The sequence below is a fragment of the Leguminivora glycinivorella genome, chromosome 1, assembly GCF_023078275.1.
Source record: "Leguminivora glycinivorella isolate SPB_JAAS2020 chromosome 1, LegGlyc_1.1, whole genome shotgun sequence".
In the NCBI taxonomy this organism is placed as follows: domain Eukaryota; kingdom Metazoa; phylum Arthropoda; class Insecta; order Lepidoptera; family Tortricidae; genus Leguminivora; species Leguminivora glycinivorella.
The window spans coordinates 13,875,940-13,896,162 of record NC_062971.1 but is presented as its reverse complement, the minus strand read 5'-3'; the positions used below and the strand labels follow the sequence as shown (position 1 = coordinate 13,896,162).

Genomic DNA, 20,223 nt, shown 5'->3' with positions numbered 1-20,223 from the left:
GTGCACATTTTCATTGTTGGCTGGGTATTGTATTTTTACTTTTGAAATCTTTATATTAGATTGACCTGGGGCTTTATTCCTTATTGACCTAAATGCATTCGAGTGGGTGATACTATTAAAAAAATAAATTAACAATAAATAAATATTGGGGACACCTTACACAGATCAACTTAGCCCCAAACTAAGCAAAGCTTGCACTATGGGTGCTAAGTAGGGTTTCTGGTCGAGAGTCTCGAACTCGAGACTTCTCGAGAATTTCGGCTTCATTCGAGACGAGAAAAAAATGACAGGTACTCGAGACGTCTCGAGTCCCGAATGTAAAGTACGACCTGAAGTGAAATGCAACTTTTTACCTTCTGCCCGGTCTCATCGCGAGGCGGTGGGGACGGTGTCGAACGGCGGCCATAAATTATAACGAGATAAAGCGATCTAACCTCTCATTCCAACGTAAGCTGGCAGCGACTTTGCCTAGTTTTGACAGCCTCGTGTTATTTAAAAGCAATTCGTCATTACGAAAAAGTCAGCGCGTTTATGTATCTTGGGTCATTGATAACCTGCGAAGAGTGCTATGGCTAACTTCGACAATATTTGGAAGAACAGAGGATTCCGACGTCAAAATAAAGTGTGATTATTTCGATCTCTTGTCTTCTCGATAATCTCGATATTTATGTATGGTGCCGAAACTTGGACCCTGAAAAGTTTTGATGTGGCTAAGATTGACGCTATTGAGATGTGGTTCTGGCGAAGACTGCTACGAGTATAACTTGAAAAGCTAGAAGAACTAACAAACATCTCTATTTTGCAAGAACTGAATATCACCACACGGCTCTCCAAAATATGCCAAGAGCAACCCTCAGATTTTTCGGACACATTATGAGAGCACCAATGGCACCAATGCATAATATGGCGAATTAATGGTAAACATTCTTGGGGTGGGGCTCGTAAGAGATGGTCTGACTGTGTGCAGAAATCGTGTGGCGACAGCGTATACTGTGCAGTCCACATGGCTTATGACCGCGTTCAATGGAGACACGCTACTTGTGGTCGCGATCCTCGGCAATGAGGAAACGAGGAAGAAGAACAAGTTATTTTAAAAGTTTAATTTCAATGACATTATGATTTAATACATGACATTTTAATTTACTTAACCCGTGCACAGGCGGGGAAGTTAAAGGATTAGGTATTATTTTCAAGACTATAATTGTAGTTTTCTTGTTAAAATTTGATTTATGTTTATTTCAAAGAAGATTTTTATTGCTGTTACGCATTTTTTATAATAGTGTGGTGCAATAAAAACTACTAATCATATTGTTGTTTATTATTTTATCAAAATTTTACCATTTATAAAAAAAGACTCGAGACTCGAGAAGACTCGAGACTTTGGGCTCGAGATTTCTCGAAACTCGAGACTTCTAATAGGTCGAGAAATCAGAAACCCTAGTGCTAAGCGACGATATACATACCTACTTAAATAGATAAATACATACTTATATACATAGAAAACATCTATGACTCAGGAACAAATATCTGTGCTCATCACACAAATAAATTCCCTTACCGGGATTCGAACCCAGGACCGCGGCTCAGCAAGCTTAACTTTAATGTTTCAAATGTCGTTGTCATGTTATTTTATTTACTACTTTAGGTTGATCTGTGTCCTTCGGGTCCTTCCCCAATAGTACTTTTGCACCTACACAGATAATGCTGTAATGCTGTGTTACTTTTTGATTAAATAAATAAATAATATATCTGATCTACATAAAATAAGTGAATTAGGTACTTTTTCAAAGGTAAGGTAATATACTCTGTCAAACAAGTTTGTCAGTAAATAAGAACAAAGAAAAGTATAGGTAAATTAGGTATCCTTTTCTCTAGCACCCTAAAAAAAAGGATGCATATGCTTTGTTCTTATTTACTGACAGACTTGTTTGACAGAGTATATTATAAATTAAAGTAAGAAAATAATCATCAAAACCGTATTTATAATAAAAACAAGGCCAATGCCGGTATCAATGTGTGTACCTGTCCGAAACTGTCACACTACACTATTTTGGGTAAGTTAACTTCTGCGCAGCTACATACGTAGAATTGAACCACCTTAAAGCGGTACCTACAAGTGAAATAAATCTTTACCTTATTTGTGATAAGGATGTATCTTTACATCCTCTTGGATAAGTATTTAATCCTCTTGGATTACTTAAAGCTAGTGACTCCTTTGCTAATATGAATGCAAGTAGCCTTGCGGTAAAAGGGCCGTCCCTTTTACCGCAAGGCTACTTGCATTCATATTAGCTTACCCACACACTTGGAGCACCGATTAGTCCTGAAGTCATTCGTTTCATTGCCTACCGCTAAGTAAACCTTCTTCAGTACGAGTAAATGGTGAAAAGTATTTATATCTAGATGTTTTTGGAAAGCATATTTACTAATTCGAAGTGTTTCTAGACACACATTATTTAAACGCCGAGATGTCGGCATCACCGTTTGATATACTTACACTGAAATCAATATGAAAACTATACAACAATATTATAATATAATCTCATCCTTTCTTATGCATTATTCATAAAACGATAAATACATTTTTCATAAAGTCCGGGATATAATAAATAATTATGAATTCCCTCGGTTGAGGCCGAACAAGAACATCTCGTGGTAACCGATGAACCGGATAATCGTTTAACCGTGAATAGAAAACATATATTACCAACCAATAACGGGGTGAGATGATCCCTTTTCATGTACCTATCATATGTGACGTTGTCAAGGAAAGTAATAAGTACGTCATTGGCTCGTATCTCATGTTTTCAAGCATTTCATGGGGTGTACAAATGCATCATATTTCGTGTATTGCAATTTTTTTCTCCAGTGCTTAAAGCAGGCGATAATTGTTTGCTCATTGTCATAGAAAAAGATCCTCTTACATCAGTCAATTTGAGCAGAAAATTTGCGTTTGTACCTGAAGTTGCAGACTTTTTCATGGAATACTCTTTTTCCGTGATGCATGGTGCATACATATAAGTCTGAAACTAACCGTGAATCATTCAAAACTCTTAGTATTGTTATTACCTCCCAAGCTGTAGATTCCTGCAGGGAACTCCTAACTCCATTAAGGCTACAGAGGCACGTTTTGAAGCCCAAGTTTGATAGAAGATTTACATCAACTTAGATAGAAATAGAATAACTTTAAGTATGTTTTGGATTACTGCTGGACCGTGGCGCAATAAATACACGATGGACCCGTAACATTGTCTTATAGTTTGCGAGCTACAGTTACTAAGTAACTACTTTATCTTAGCATCCACCGTCTGATTTCATAAATACGTGCCACTGAATTATTTAAATGGTTTAGGTATTTACATTAGGTTAGGTACTGACAAATACGAGTACAATAAAGCTTTCATCAGAACATAAGTAAGGTACAGCGGGGCAAATCTCAACTGGGGGGCAAATGTAACTGGTCCATCTTTTCCATGTTTTACAATGTTTGTATTAATAAATAAAAAAAATAAAAGCGTCCACCGGTTATATATGGTAGGCGTGTTAAGTGGATACATGTAGATCTCAACATCATAGTGTAATAATGGAAAAAAAGGACTAGTTACAATTGCCCCCCAGTCGAGATTTGCCCCGCTGTACCTTACATAACTTTTATCAGAACATAAAATTATACATAATAAACTGCAGGATTAAGTTTTTAAGTAAAAAAAATATCCTGACGTACTTACCAAAATTAACAGAGATTTTAATTCCCCGTCAAATAATAACACAGCACGGTCTGGTACATGCCAATTAACTGCGTACTTGATAGTCATCGAAACACAGTTAATTTGTTCTTATTTAACTGGTTAAATGCAACGGAAATGTTATCGGTATACAGCTACATCCTTAATGATTTATTGACATTCACGGAAGGAGTAATTGCCTCTGTCGGAATTTTGTAGCAAATTAAGAATACTTATGTGTTATTATTATTTAAAGAGTTCCGTTTCAGTTTCATCAGTAGTTACATGACACTTTACTAAAGAAAACGCTTTTCCGTTTGAAATAAAGAAATTGATCAAGAGGACGGAGGAGGAGTGGAATGACGTGCGATGATGAGTGAGAACATTCTCTAATTCTAGATACTCCGTGTCTGGCGTCATACGCCCCTCTGTGCCCCGTTGAAATATCAGGGTGCGTAGCCGAATGGCACAAACGCTCACGAAACGAAACGCTAGTAGATATCTATCTCTATCGCTCTTGCGTATTGGCGCGACAGAGCCAGACTACCTTTCACGGCGTTTCGTTTTCGTTTCACGTCGGAGAAATGCCATTCGGCTACGGGGCCTGAGGTCCTAGCCAACGTTCGACGTACGCGTACGGCTACAGATTGCATTTCGATCGCTACGTTGCGTCAACGATAGTCACTTCAGGGTGGCTAGCCGGATGGCACAATCGCTCACGAAACGCTCACGAAACGAAGCGCTAGTAGATATCTATCTCTATCGCGCTTGCGTATTGGCGCGACAGAGCCAGCGGCGTATCGCTTTCGTTTGGCGTCGGAGAAATGCCATTCGGCTACGGAGCCAGCTACGCCGGCAGCGCAAGCGCCTGCTACGCGCTACGAGCGTAGCCGATAGCCACCACCTACGTAGCGAAAAGCAAGCGCCTATGAACAGAGAACCCGGTTATCAGGCCCCGTAGCCGAATGGCATTTCTCCGACGCCAAACGAAAACGAAACGTAGTCCGGCTCTGTCGCGCCAATATGCAAGAGCGATAGGGATAGATATCTACTAGCGCTTCGTTTCGTGAGCCCCCAGGGTGCGTAGCCGAATGGCACAAACGCTAACGAAACGCTCGTAGGTATCTCTATCGCTCGTGCGTATTGGCGCGACAGAGCCAGACTACCTTTCGCGGCGTTTCCTTTTCGTTTCGCGTCGCAGAAATGTCATTCGGCTACGGCACCTGGTCACTGGCATGGAATTTGTTAAATCAAAAGTGTCGTTTCCTTAAACAAAAACGTCAGATTTGACACTGACCCAAACCATAAATGGCATCTAAACTTAATATTTGACGTGTCATAACATCGTCTTAAAATTCGAATCGGCCCGTAAGTATTTATCTTTAAATGCGCATATGTATAACACGAATTACTGTACATCGCGAGATAGTTAATTTGAGTTTCCAATGACTACAAAAAGTACTCGATACGTTAAAATCCACATTCAACCTAAGCATGTTCAAGTTACAGAAAGGCAATGCAACTCAACTAAAAAACCCACCGCGTTAGACAAAGGCAACCGGGACACAGTTATCACGTAACTTGGTCGGACAACTTGTGTTGACTCTTTGTGTGCGGCTTCCAATGCATCACAATGAGTTCTGTGTATTGTCATGAGCCGCAACAAGATTTAGGTGCTAATTTGAAATGTGGAAGTTAGTTTTAATTTAAAACAGTTAACTAATTTATTGCAATTAAAAAATATTCAAGACTTACCTTTATTCATAAACGTACTCTAAATTTATCAAGCCGATAAAGTTCCTTTGTCCCTTTCCGACTTATTGGTGTGATAGAAAAGGACAAACGAACTTTATTGGCTTGATAACCTTAGAGTACGTTTATGAATAGGGGGTAAAATTTAAATACTTATAAGATGAGAAGAACAACCTATCTACGTTGTTAAGCCCGTCACAGATATATTAAAGTATCGAAGATATGAAAGTATAATGAATATCAAAATAGTTGAACCATCTTCATCCCATAGAGTAAATGCACTTACCTACTATTACTTCACCTATGCATGCGGAAGTGGCGTCAAGACTTGGGAAATGGAAGAGTTACATAGTTAGCGGGACTCCATTTGGATCTTGATGATTACACTGCACCGTGTCTTCTTGTATATGTAGGTTCCTATATGTATCTACTTACATACATAGGCAATGTACCGATCGATCACGCCCACTAGCGTATCATAGTCATGTCCCTCGATCACTCTTTTAACATTAGTACAACAGAGGCCAATGCGTTTTATTTTGCTATAGTTTCGTCTGATCCACCGTACACATTTTCATTATGGTACCTAGATTTTCCTTCGTTTCACGTTTTAAGTTAAAAAATAATAATTTTCAGTATAAACATAGCCTTATCCAGGCCTTTTATTGATAAGTTGCAAGAAATTAAATGTTGAACAGAACGAGAATAGAGCGTAAGTCACGTAGCACACTTGCACAGCCAGCAGGCCTATGATGCTTCCAATTTTTTCATTTATCCAAATAGATAAATCATCCGTTACGTTCTGGCAAGTATATCAGTGTGAGAGTGACAGATTTATTATCCACGTTGATACTTAAGTGATAAAATTGCAAGCATAATAGCCCTACAGGTTCCTTGGCGTCCACATTGCTGACTTAGTAATTCTATTTTCAGGATGGTCTGTATAGTTCGGTTTTCCTTTCGTTTCCTTGCTTCTTATACCAAAGTGAGATCGAAGTCAAAGTCGGATATTGTTAACGAGCAACAAGTAACGTTATGTATAAACTGCACGCAGTTTAATAAGTAGGTTTTAACTGTGTATGAAAACATTAGGCACATTTGAATCAAATATAAGCAGTATTTCGTATCATTCTGTAAGATCTAAAAAAAATTTAGTAAAATTGTGTTTATAATTTTAACTATTAGCTACAGAAAAAATATACTCGTAGAACAATCTCTATTTCCAGCCGTGTAAAATGCTCCGTCATAAACACATGACAGCCGCAACGCCATCAATGCTGAAATGTGATGACTTTATTCGAAATTGTAGATTCCATTCCATTTCAAAGCATATTTTTGCTATCATGTACAGTCAGCCAAGAAAGTGGTTTACCACTTTTCGACTCTATTTCAAACACATAAGGTCAAAAAGTGGTAAACCACCACCACCACCAACCACTTTTTTGGCTGACTGTACCTAAAGTGATTTCATTTTAAAACATGTTTTCACAATATATTAGAATAGTTGGATACAGGCAACTATCAGTTGTTACAACGGCCTGCCTGATTAATAAATAATAATAATAATACCTGATCCGCGACCCCACGTACCCGAGTGCTCCTGGGGAGTCCTGTTACCCGTAAGGCGGGTGGGTGGGACAGTACTCTCTACCTCTGGCTTGCCTTGGCTGGCCGTCCAGAGTGGAGTCGTTAGGGCTACATGCCCCAGGGGTGGAAGTGAAAATTTGCATAAGACGCGAGTTGGTGCAGTGGCTTCACAGCCACTGGGCAGAAAGCGGTGTACACCTCTCGACACCCTTGAGTTCTCACACCGGTGTTGCCCTTGAGCCATCCTGGATGTCGCTTTTTGTGGGGGCCCATCTTGTGGGGACGAGTCACCGTCTGCCGGAAATAAAATTGGATACCGTATCCAATTTTATTTTATTAGGCAGGCGTCCGGTTTTTTATCCATAGCCCAGTATTTAGTCCATCACTTTCATCAAAATAGACCAGTTCATTTTAGATTCAATTAACTCTCAAATAGTCCTTACACCCTGGCGGGTGTTGCCTCTGCGTGTGTCCCATGATACGGGCAAGGGCAACATCCGCTCGGTGTACCCCTTACATTTCATTAAAGTGTCGAAAGGGCCTCTACGTGTTGGCTTCGGCCCCGCGCACGCCTCCCAAAGGTCCGGAATACCATTGTTCCGTGATGGGAAAGACATACCTGATCCGATATCGGATGTAGGGACGATATCCTATATATTAAGGACGCCATCTTTGATTTTTTCGTTAGACATCCTTCCTACATCCGATATCGGATCGGATAACGTGAAAACGGAATAAATGTCCCGCAAATGCTCTTAGGCAACAGTTTATTCAAACAAATTAATTTGAAAAAGAAACAAAACCTTTTCGAATGAGATAAAATTTACACTGTGTCACTATGTGTGGCTCTTGTAGGTATGAATCCGAAAGCCAAATCGTGGTCTTTCCTCCAAGTCTATTACGAAACCTCTATCAAAATTGACACGATATAACAATGTTGAAATACATGACCTCAAACGAAATTATCAATAAATGGTATCTTCCAAACTCTAACGCAGCGGGGGACATCCCTCGGGATAAAAATGTTATTCAATACAGCGGGAACGGAACCCGACAATACACCGTGTCCAATAAGTTTGAATACAGCACAAATAGCCAGTAAAACAAAATGAACAAATAGTTACTACATTATTATTATATTTTATGAATGGCACTCTTATTTACTACATTCACAACAAATGTTTTGGAATAACTCCAGCATTAACTTGTTTACCAACCTCAAACGCTTCTCAAACGGATCACACGCGGCACGCACCGTTTTCTTCACATTTCATCCCAAATACTCTCGATAACCTTTTTGAAATGATCTAGGTTTATGATTTTATAAAAATTTAGTCTTCAAAGCATGTATGACCATACAAAATAGTTTAATACGCCTAAACCTGGAGACCTGGGTGGCCACTCATGTTTCGGATAAAAAACTGCCAAATTAGTCTGAAACTACGCTAGAATACCATTTGCCGAATGTGCTGGAGGTGCGTCTTGTTGGGACACATGATACTCATTCCCAAGCATCCTTTTTAACTTTAAGGCATTTTTTCTCCAAACCCTTGGTTTTAAAGAAAAAAACGTTGATTTTAACGCTTTTATCTGTAAGTACTGAAGGTAGTTTACCTCGCTTACATACTGCATCCCACACCTGGGCCGATGGTGAGCTCTGGAACCTAGGCACATTTTTCTAGTTGCCCGGAACGTTATCTATCCTCGGTACCCATAATAGTTTATTTTGGACACGTGGCGTCTGTTTTATCACATACAGATTCTCCTTATAAAAAATAACTCGTCACCTGCGTGCCGAGCAAGTATTTTGTTGGCACTTTACCTCTTTGTTTTTCTTAGACACTTCGGAAATTTCATGTACTTTGTGCTTGTATTTTATTAAGAGGAATATACTCTTTAGTTTAAATAAGAATTTGATGGCCTGTAATCCCTATATCTTTAGAACTGAGGTAAAATGTGAGTATTCGGACTTATTGGACACGGTGTAAGTCGGTTACCGGCCTAAATGATGTTCTTCTGATGTTATTAGTGTATTTTGTTCAGAAAAAAACTGTGCTTTGTTCGTTTTGTAGATTAAAACAGTATCTTTAGCATAGATGCCTCGTTTTTAAACTATTAGCCTTCATTAAAAAATAATTGTACCTAATTGTAGTACCTAATTGTCTTGTTTTAACCACGTTTTGCACCGCCTACAACTTTTCTGCTTTGCCTTACGGCATTAAGTTCGCCTTTTGTACGCTGTTTTATTTAGTGCAATAAAGATTAAATAAATAAATTGTAAGTACTTATATTTATTATACCTACTTTGTGTGTTTTAATTTTGCGTCAATGTTTACTCTATGTTTGATGGCATTCAGTAAAAGTATAATAATGCAAAATTAAAATTATTGTCTTTAATTTTTTACTTTGCCGTCTTTTTCTGTTGACAAATATTTCTGGTCAAACTATAATCATTAAGCACTAGACATCTTTTGCTCCAATATCCTCATAATTACTCTTTAACACTTTCGCTACCAAGAACCCGACTGTCGGGTACACCGCTCGTAGAAGCGTAGCCGATTACATGGGTTTCCCCGTATATAGCGAAAATGTCGTAGCGCCGCGTAGAGCCCGGTTTCGAAAGTGTTAATAGTTCTTTGTTTTACAAGCCCGAGCAAGCGAAAGATTCCAATATTGAACCGCGAGCGTAGCGAGTGATTCAAAAAGTGGAATATTGAGAGCGTTGCGGGGGTTTTAAGGCACAAAGATTAAACAAACTTTGCCGCCGAGTGAAACACAAAAATTTTCACTACACCAACACGAACAAAATACTGACTATAAAACATCAAACTAATCAATATTTATAATTCAAAATCATCATTTATAGGTAATTTCTACCAGCCAGTTCGAGATATCAAGTGAAAATTGCAAAGTAAGCCTTTATCAGTTGGTGTGGTGAAAATTCTACCTCTCTATGTAGATGTCACCACTTTGTACAAAGCTCTCAAATTTTGTGGTAGTTTGTTTGCAACGGAACTACTATTAATTTTCCATTCTAACCGTGCGGGACACATTAGAATTTCTCATGTGAAGTCGTACGTGAATATACTCGGAAGTAACAAACAAATTATATGCCTCGAGAATTTTCCTATTTCTAAGGTAAGGTGTCTCAAATTAGAACGAACTTAAGAGTAATTTAAGTTACCGTATAATGTAATCTTTAAAGTTTGTTTTGGTTTGAACTAATTCCTTAAAGTGTAAGTCTCACCACCGAACAGCCAGTGAGTATACTCAGTACCTACGAAAATTTCAAATAAATAAGAAATAAAATGACGTAAATGTGTACCTTTTAATTGACCTCCGGGATTGTAGGACGCCTACAAACGACAAACAATTTATTTATTAGTACATCTCCGTTAGCTGTAAGATCAAAATATTTCCTTGACAATGAAAACTCACCTACCAAAAGTTTGCCTCATTTAAATTCATTTGAAAAGTTTAATTTTGAACATAATTTCAAAATTAGCAAATAACATATAACATAAGTACGTAAGTACCCACGCAGTGTTTCCATAAGCGTCTTATGACAATATCTTCCTGCTATCATGGAATATAATGTAAACACAGCCATCCCTCATAAACGAAAAGGTAACAAAAACAACGACTGAACATTTGATATTCAAAAGAAATTAAAATGTTTCGCCAAAATCTGTTAAATAATTCATAGCGTATATTATAATCTTTTGAACACTTTTTGTGAAATTGCCTGTGAAACATTTCACTTCGTTTTTCATTTACGATAGTACCAGCAATTTCGATTTGTTTGCAAAGTAAATTGTTTTTTATTTATTCATATATATGTATACGACCATTGCCATCATCGTCAGACTCGATACTTGATACATGATTACAGCAGCAGGTTTAGGTCAATATATTAGTCTGTACAATTACTAGACTTCAAAGTTTTGGCCTTTGTTTTAATAAACAGATATAACAGTCAGCATCAACAAAGATATTCTTTGGCTGTATTCATAGTCTTGTTGGTTGTTGCATGCATTGGAAGACTTGCAATCGTTACTATTTATTACCATGACATCTGGTGTAGCTTTAAAATGTACAATTGCAGACTTTACAGTTCGAATCTCTAACCCAGACGAAATGGTTAGTAATCTTATTTTCTCAAAAAAAATCACTGTATTTGTACAACTGTCGCACATCTCCATCAAATACACTGTTGAAAATACTGAACCAAATCAAACTTATTATCAGCGACTGACATTAAAATTTAGAGAATAGACTAATTCCACTCCCGGATATTGACTCCCAGATTAAAGACAGCGGGTTTCAAGGGAGCAGAATGTAACAATCACTTTCGTTTCGAGCGGATTTATCTTATTGACTATGACAATGTTATAAATCAATCAGTATTAGGTTTCTGACAATAATCCATTTCTTTTCTTGGGGGCGTATATTTTTACGCATCGACCAATGGATTGAAAAATTACGGCTATTACATTCTGGTTATATTTAGATAGTAATTTCTTTGAAATCAAAAATAAATATTTTTTTCCCCTCACTAGCTCGGAAACACGTGTTTTGTTCTTTAATACCAGCGGGTAAAAACGCATTTTATCCACTAATGGGTAAAGTAATTTGACCTTGAAAAAGTCAAACTAACTGCTTTAAAATTGATAAAAGTCGGTGAATAGCCTCTAGGGTGAGTAGGCTCTTTAGCGATAAGACCGCCTCTTGTTTTACCTCTTAAGTTGTTGTTTATACTTGCTATGTTGTTTCGTGTATTGAGGTGTGCAATAAAGAGTATTTGTATTGTATTGTATTGTATTGTGAATCTAGTAATAAAGATGATATACCACCTGTGGAATTACGGGAAGCAGTGATAAATGCATTTTTTGCGTTGTAGTTTCCTCGCTATAGTGAGGGGAAAAGTTTTGTGTTACACTCGGGTGCAAATGTATTTTACCTCTCGTGTTAAAAAACTCGCAAGTTCAGGATTCTATTCTCGAACCACTCGCTTCGCTCGTGGTTCAACTATAGAATCCTTTCACTTGCTCGTTTTTCAATTCCACACTCGGCGTTAAAATACAACTTTGCCCCCTTGTATAACAAATAACTATAATACAATGTGTAAAGTACTCGTAGGCGTGATCGTTTACTGATTCCAAAATGTAAACTCGCCAAGTCTTGGAGGTATTTCAGTGTCATTGGGGCCAAATTATATGACTCAATTCCACCCGAAATATTAGAAATACAGAGCGATAGACTGTTCGCAAACAAACTTAAATCTTTTTTAACAAATTTCCCGTGCTACGACATAGATATGAATTTGTTGATAGTAGTCGATGACCTAAAACTAGCAAATTAATGTATCTGCCTACTTATTTATGTAAAATACCAATAATAATAATAAGTGCCTAATTTAAACTCAATTAAAATTAAGTTAAATAAGAATATTGACATGAAATAGTTATTTGTTATACAAGGGTGCAAAGTTGTATTTAACGCCGAGTGTGGAATTAAAAAACGAGCAAGTGAAAGGATCCTATAGTTGAACCACGAGCGAAGCGAGTGGTTCCAGAATAACATCCTGAACTTGCGAGTTTTTTAACACACGAGAAGTAAAATACATTTGCACCCGAGTGTAACACAAAACTTTTCCCCTCACTATAGCGCGGAAAGTAACGCAAAAAAACGCGTTTATCACTGCTTTCAGTAGTTCCACAGGTGGTAAAACATCGTCATCACTAGATTCACTCATTTTTAACAATTTTAAAGCAGGTAAAATGATTATATCAAGGTAAAATTACTTTATCCACTAGTGGATAAAATGCGTTTTTACCCGCTGTCAATAAATAAATGAATGAATGAAGTAAAGCTAATAATACGAGCGAATCACCTAAAGGACATAAGAAATGTAATTTGATAACTTTTACTTTGAATGGATATTAAATTTTTACCCATACAAAATAAGTCGACCCGCAACGTAATACAAACACACTCGCGTTAAACGCTCTATGACAGTTATATTTAAAAGCTGATATCGCGTACGAGTATGTATGTCATGTCGTAACATGTTTATAATACATTGCTGCTGAGAGAGTTTTCAGAAATTCATTATGGTCGCTCTTTAGCGATAAGACCGCCTCTTGTTTTACCTCTTAAGTTGTTGTTTATACTTGCTATGTTGTTTCGTGTATTGAGGTGTGCAATGGTGTGTATTTGTATTGTATTGTATTGTATGGATGAGCAGTTTCCGAATACTTTGTACATAGCCACGTCAGCAAATTTTAATTGATCCTATTTTCTTACCAACATTTAGTAATATTTATAAGTCGACTTTCGTATGATATATACTGGATAATTATTATAATTAAGAGAATATAGATACTAGAAAACCTTAATGACGAAATAAAACTTACTAAAATCTCAATTCATCAAAAAATCTTGGTAACGAAATAGGAATAATAAAAACAAAATTAACTTTTTCCTTAATTTTTGTACAAACTTAGTAGTAACTTAGAACTCCTCTTAATTAATGATAAGTGTTATTATTAAATTCTATTTGCGATATTAATAAACGCTTTATAAACCTAAATTAGTTAATAATCGTTTGTCATTATCTATCATGTTTACTTATGTATTTGTGAGAAAGGGACAAAAAACTTTTTAACTAATCAGTTCATAAGGCCTACACACTGTATAAAGTGAATAATGCGTCACATTTCACCAATGTAAGATAAGATTGCATGTTTTTGTGTCACGTCACGAAGTTTACCGTAAAGCTCCTAGCTGATAAAAGAGTTTGGGGGTATTTCGGACAATTCGGCGGGAAGACCGCAAAGTTTCGGCTCAAATAAATTACAAGATTAGCGCCTACAATTGATCTCTAACTTCAACGGGAACTGGGTCCCGGGGTTTATACTAGAATTGCGAGTCGTACACAATGTTCCCAACTTTTACTACCCACGCGTAGTTTAATATAGTTAAAATTATTGTAGGTACATACAGTACATGTGATGTTATTTTTTTACACAACTTCGGAAAGTAGTAAAAACTTTAAAGTGCGATGTGTACGAAAAAACTGTCTGTGGCATCGTAGCTCCCGAAGAGATGAACCGATTTGGATTTAGTTTTTTTGTCTGAAAGCTGAGTTAGTCGGAGTGTTCTTAGCCATGTTTCATGAAAATCGGTCTACTATGTCGCGGTCGGTGTTTTTTTCAAAATTTAAAATTTTACTGTACATACTCGTATGCTACAAATGCCTCTTAATTTCGGCACAGCCAAATATGTATTTGAAGTATTACTTTGTGCATTGGCCATACAGATAGACCAGTGACCCCCCCTCTGGGGCCTGGGCCTTTACCACGTGACCCTCCCCTGGGCACGAAGCTGGATCCGCGCTTGCATATACGTACTGTAAAAGACAATAAATTTAGTTTATGTAATAAAAAATAAAACCTATGAACATTTTCATATGTTTCGATTAAAACTTTTGCTTCGTTAAGTTGGCAACGAAAAACGTGTGCTCCGTACCACACGCTACTTTTATAGACTTAACGCTTCCAGTTATAATTTATTCATCGCCTTAAATATGAGCTTGACGCCGCATTTTTAGATACTGTGCGTTGTTTTAATGGAAACATACTTTAAAACACCTAATTATATCACGAGTGTCAATTTAAAATATCATTACAGCTATTTTAAAGTGTTCAAATTGATGTACTGATCGGTGAAAATGACCCTGCTCATAATTAAAAGTAAGTAGTTAGTTAATTTTTGGACCATTCGTTTATTTTTTTAATCCAATTAAAAGAAAAATACTAACTTACTGTTTATTCCACACAGTAGTGGTAGATAGCAGATTTTAGTGTATATGCGAATGTATAGGCGAATGGCCTCATCGGAAGACCAGTGCTGGAAGTCACCAGCAACATGCTGAGATGAGACCATTTTGTGGCACTTTTCTCTGTTAGCCTTTTGTGTGGATGTATGATTACTTGTTGGTGTGTCGTTAATTTTTGTGTGAGTATATTATATTGTTATCGTCGTTGTTAAGTGCTTACGAATAAAAATATTTCTATTCTATTCTATTCTATTCTGTATAGTGAGATTAGTAACTTAGTGTTGGAAGTAGGTGACTATTACCATATAGTATGTATTTCTAAAAAGTTACAGCTCAAAGGATCCTAAAAAATATATTTATAACACAATTAGATTTCTTTAAACCGTTTCTATTAAATGCTAAAAACCGACCTAGTCCTACTTTGACGATAACCTAGCATCCATATAACAATATTATACATCAGACAGATATTAGGTATACATAACGGCACTAAGCATATCAGTTTGTCATGATCAAAACTGACATAATAAGTCCATAACCATTACGAATGAACTAAGTGCGTTTTCACATTATCCGGATGAAAGACCAATATCCCGTACATTGAAGCCGCCATCTTTGATTTTTGCCTTTGAAATCCTTCCAATATCCGATATCGGAACGGATAATGTGAAAACGCACTAAAGGTTACGGAGCTATTGTATCAAAACAAACAGCCCGACATGAACGTTCACCTTATATAAAGATTACAGATTAGGATTTAAACTTTTACAATTTTTACTCATTACAAATAATATTTTGAGGACAGAGATCAAACTAATCAAAGCTATCGGTGCTAGGCGACGATATGCATAGAAAATGACTCGGGAACAAAGATCTCTGTTCATCACACATATCGTCACTACTTTAAAAAATCTCGTATCTCACACTGTTCCTCAAAGACAAAACGTAGTAAGTATACATTCATTTCATACGTCATGCATTCCATACATACTTAATACATTTTTCTCTTCATTTACAGAAGAAGATACAAGTTTTTTTAAAATTAGTTCCGATATGTATAAATGCCCTTGTCGGGATTTGAAACCTGTGGCAAATGACTTGGCAGGCAGGGTCACTACCGACTACGCAAGACCGACCGGTCATCAAATTCGTCAAATTATAATTGATTACCTACAGGATTTAGCCGCGTGAAATCGCTACGCTCGCGGTTCAATATTAGAATCGTTTGCTTACTCCGGTAATATGAATAATGTCACGTGCGGTTTTTCAACAACTTTACCCTCTTGTAAAACAAATAACTACTGTTAGAATTCATGCCGAAAGCGAAAACTATAGTTGCACAAAGTGGGTTTCAAATTTTTGTTATTTGGTGTCCCGTATCGCATCAATGAGTTTTTCGGAAATAAGTATATGGAGCAAGTCACGTCATTTGGGAACTAAACTTTGTCCCAAAATGATATAATCTCCCCTCTGAATCAGATTGTCATTTGGCAGTAGCTTTCGAAAAACAAATAACTATTGTCCGTAAGCAGTGCGAGCGAATATCATCCTAGTGGTGCACATTCGAATGACATATGTATTATCTACGAGTAGCAAGAGACTGACTGACGCATGTGATTATGCTGTTTGTCGCATGAGTTTATAACATAATAAAGTAGTTTAGTAGTCATGTCAACAAAACGAGAATGGTTGGCATTTTTTACTGCCACAATCGTACCGTAACTGGCAGTTAATAAGTTAAATACTGTCCTCTTCTCTCATGTAAACTTGTTAGAGATTTAATATTAAGTATATAGAGGTACATGCAGTAAGAATCGTGCGCGCACTAAGTATACGATATACATACCGTGATGTAGCTACGGGTTACGAGACGTAGCATTTCGTAGCGATGCTACGTCCAAAAAGCGGACAAAATATAGTTACCTAAATATTATCACGACTATTTACCTGTAAGAAATGCGGACGCGCATGTTGCTCCCGGGTAAAAATATACTAGTCACGAGAGGAGTTTCCTCTCGGATTCCGACGCAGTTTAAATCGTCTGCCATGATGTACGAGGCCTTGTGGTGATGATGATCACGATATCCAATCAAAGTTGATACTTACAAACGTTCACTACAAGTTAATCTTTTGATGAAATAACTTGACTTAATTATTTCTTAAGAAATCGAAGACTGAGACGACTTTATTTGAAACACATAAGGTCGAAAAGTGGTAAACCACTTTTTTGGCTGACTGTACTCCACGTGAAGAACACTAGCGTCACTTAACTGAGAAAACGTTAAGCTGCATACTTACTTAGTAACTAAATCCCGCTGCTGTGCTTACGTACAGTCAGCTGCAGAGAAAAGTAGACCCCTTTGCATACAAATTTGTATTCGGCGGGGTCTACTTTTCTCTACAGCTGACTGTACATTACCACACGGAATTATGTAAGGGTACGTATGCACTATGACTGCTGATGTTATTCTTTTATTTATTGTGTTACGATGCAATGACTGGTGTTATTTTTAACCGTCGCCTCATATCTCAAGAAGGACGGTTATCAAGTCGTCTGTATGTTTTTTTTTTTTTTTTTTTTTTTTTTTTTTTTTTATGTTTGTTCCTCGATATCTCCGTCGTTCCTGGACCGATTTTGAAAATTTTTTTTTTTGATTGAATGTATATACATACAGATTGGTCCCATTTTTCTCAGAACCCAGTTCTGATGATGGGATCCTGGAGAAATCGAGGGAACTCCTCAAATCTGAAAGGCATACATATGGTGATTTTTGTGTTAATAAAGGAACAGCATGCATTTAGGTACGGAACAGTGACATTTGGTGCAGTGGAACTGCTGATGATGGCCAGAACGGAACTCTTCAAATCTGAACGGCACGCTTATAGTGACTTGGGTATTTTTATACGAACAGCATGCACTTTCGTACAGAACAGTGACATTTGGTGCAGTGGAATTTCTGATGATGGTCAGAACCGAACTCCTCAAATCTGAACGGCACGCTTATAGTGACTTTGGTATTTTTATAAGAACAGCATGCACTTTCGTCCAGAACAGTGACATTTGGTGCAGTGGAACTGCTGATGATGGCCAGAACCAAACTCCTCAAACCTGAACGGCACACTCATAGTGACTTTGGTATTTTTGTAAGAAAAGCATGCATTTAAGTTCAGAACAGTGACATTTATTTAGTTATGTTTGTTAAGCATATGTTTTGAAGTCAAAGTTTGTCAAGCTTCGATTTCTTATAATATAATCGGATTCATGAGGAATTGAGGAAACTCCTCAAACCTTAACGTTATACGTATATTCATTTGTGTTTCCATCTAATAATTAAAGCATTAAAAGCAGTTTTAAAAAATACTTACACATTTCTACATAATCCAACATTCGCAAGTAGCTTTCACCAGAACCCGAAAGGCGACGGTTTTTTTTTCTTGAAAATTATTTAAATACTAGCCACAATGAAACTTAATGTCTTGGAATCAAAATTGAGACTAGGAGTTGAACTAAAGATACTTTACTACCTAAATTGTTTGAATCGTGCTGGTTGGTACTTATGTACCTATACCCTGAAGTTACGTATAAGTACGAGTACCTACCTACTTATGATAATGTCTACTCGCTTGCCATAAACAGTGTGGTATTAAAAAAAGATACATTAGGCACTACTAAAATGTTTCTAAGGTTGGAAAAGTGTTTAATATCTCCAAGTTCCAGTTTTATGTGACTCCTTTTTTGAACGCAAAAGTTTTAAGATAAACGGCGTAAAGGAAAAGAATTTTCATAATATTACCATCTGAATATATTCTGCTTACGGTTATTTTATATTTCCAGAGTAAATATTGACATGTACGATGTATTATTTGATATATTCTGGAAAAACTTTATACTTTCTGCATAAAAAGCAACTTTCATCTTCGCGTGACAACACACGAAATATTTATGGTTAATGAGCAGGAAACATTTAATAATGTTCCATGTCATGACCGTGTCTTATGTTGTAAAAAAATCCCCGAATTCAGAAACTCACAGAAGCCCTTTGTTTGTATGAAAATAATAATTATTTTCATACATTTGTACCTAATTAACCATACAGTAACTTCTCTGCTTTGAGGAATAAAATTATTGTAGTGTACCTCTATGGTAAATAGTGATGTTAGAGTTTAAGGAAAAATAGCAAATACATTATTATAAAGTAATAGAAAAATAAATAGTTTATTTTGTAGGGAAGTAGATTATTAGATATTTTTTTATGTTTTATACTCGTATTGTTATGCTTGGTACTAGTTAATTAATTGTTTCACGAACACCAGTAACACAGTAGAAACAGTTAGTTTGTTTTTACCTTTACCTTAATGATGAATGTCAATAACAAGTGGCAACTTTCTATAATTGTTTGGAAACAATCGGGCAGGTTCTCAAGTTTGAGATTATTAATGGCAGAATGGCAGACACCAGTATCCCGAATTGACATGACGAAAGTTTCCAATTTATTGGAACTTAATTTTAGACTTTGTTATTAGACACATGGTTGTAAGACACATGGTTTATTTCAAACAGATATTGATTCCCGACAAACAGTTTATGTACAAATAGATTTACTAATGAAATTTGAAGCCCATTTCTCGAAGTTACAATTTACAAGTGCTAGTCAATGTCTAATATGACACGTTGGAAAGAGACTTCCGCTTTTAACTTGCAACTTTCAGTTTTGAGAACTTGTAGCTTCGAGAAATAGAAGCCTTGTATTACAAGTGCGCGAACTGTCAAATCGTATGGGTTGTCATGGAAACACACTTGTAATACAAGGCTTGTACCTTTCGAGAAACGGGCCCCAGGTCGCGGTTTCTCGTATTAATAAGTATTTCGGAACTTATGTTGCTAGGGACTTTTCTGTGAAGGACCACATTGCGATAATGCCGGACTACTCTTAATGTAACAAGGTACTTAGTACAGGTTGAATTGAAAGGTCAGTCGCTATCGTATAAAATTGAATTTAGTGTTTTTTAGAATCAGTTGCTAAGCGGATCATAATTAATAGGCTCCCGGGAGCCATGGTAAAAAGCCGGGAATTAGCAAGAAAGATGATGATGGCGTCAAAAAAATATATGAAGGACTGATGAAACCACCTTTTTGTAAATTTCGGCTCACTGAATAGTAAACTAAAAAGTGTAAAGTATCTTATTGAATAATATGTCCATACAATTTTGAGATCGAATTGCACATTGGATTCTATCAATTAAAAATACGTTTCGTTTAATTCTTGGTTTTCTATGTTCATAAGCAATAATTGTCAATTCTTAAGTCTATTAGATAAT

General features: G+C 36.7%; 1 protein-coding gene across 1 annotated transcript in view; it reads right to left on the bottom strand.

Moving 5' to 3' along the window:
* Window positions 1-20,223, bottom strand: part of LOC125229203 (tachykinins-like) — a 103,663-nt gene that overhangs the window by 81,954 nt on the left and 1,486 nt on the right. The window lies entirely within an intron of this gene.